Genomic DNA, 1,146 nt, shown 5'->3' with positions numbered 1-1,146 from the left:
AATGAATGGAGAATGAATTTGACTAAAGTTGAGAATGAATTTGACTAAATCACTAGCTGTAGCTACAAAATGGATCTAACACTCTTACAAATGGCATTCTATAGCAAATCATTGTTACTAATGTATTTATTTAAATAAACTTTATTTATTTAATACTGTACACAATTTTATTCATCTGGTCAGAAAAATAGGTAGAGCATATATCAGTATAATTTTCAGAATTTTAGCTATCTGTTGTTTCTCCCAGGACCCAGAACCCTAAAGACAATGAGGCTCTCTCTCCAGATGTGGCAACCAGCTGTTGCTGCCTCTCCTTCTATAGTTTTCTGCTACTTAATAAAGTTTGTGAACGTCTACTATCAGAGATCTTATTATAGTTTGTAGTTATTTAAAATATATATATATGGAAAAATAGTGTATAACCTTATAAGTATCTTGTTATATTTATATATAAAGTTTATATAAAGCTCTTACATAAAGTTCATCAAAAGTCTATGTATTGTCTTTAAAGAATAAATTTCTGATTGGTATAGTGTTCTAGGATGATAGAATCCTCTCTGGGTATTATTACAATAGCTGCTAAGTGAACTTCACTTATAAGTTAACTTTACTTAATAATAAAGACAAGATGCTGAATTTTTTCATTTCTTTATTTTCCAACATTCCTCACAATGAAATGCATGGCGTTTTTAAGTTAAAAAAAAGAATTTCTAATTCTGACTCCAAAATATGAAATCAAATACTATAAGTATAGGAAGACTGATCACCACAGTGTCCCATGTGTAGTCATCTTTTAGTGACAAATGAATGAGAATATGTTGGATTCTATGTGAACTATGACAAAGTTGAAGTCTTTATTGATTTGGATAAATTTTAAGTTATATGACCCTTATGGCTCATTGAATTTGAAGTCAATAAAACCTCCCAAGATTTTTCAAATGACATATCAATTATCTGACTAAGTTGTTATCTTTCATTATGTGCCTGATTTTTGTTCTAACCATAGATATGAACTTTGTTTTATCCCTATTCCATTTGACCCTGTTTGTTTCAGACTGTCTTTATAATCTGTGAGTTTTGAGACTTTCAAAATATAAATAAATTAAAGAGCAAAATAAAAGATAGATCATAGGAAACAGGGAGACA

Source organism: Chinchilla lanigera, unplaced genomic scaffold (genome assembly GCF_000276665.1).
Source record: "Chinchilla lanigera isolate Chin_1 unplaced genomic scaffold, ChiLan1.0 scaffold00013, whole genome shotgun sequence".
Classification (NCBI taxonomy): domain Eukaryota; kingdom Metazoa; phylum Chordata; class Mammalia; order Rodentia; family Chinchillidae; genus Chinchilla; species Chinchilla lanigera.
Note: the sequence above shows the minus strand (reverse complement) of the source record.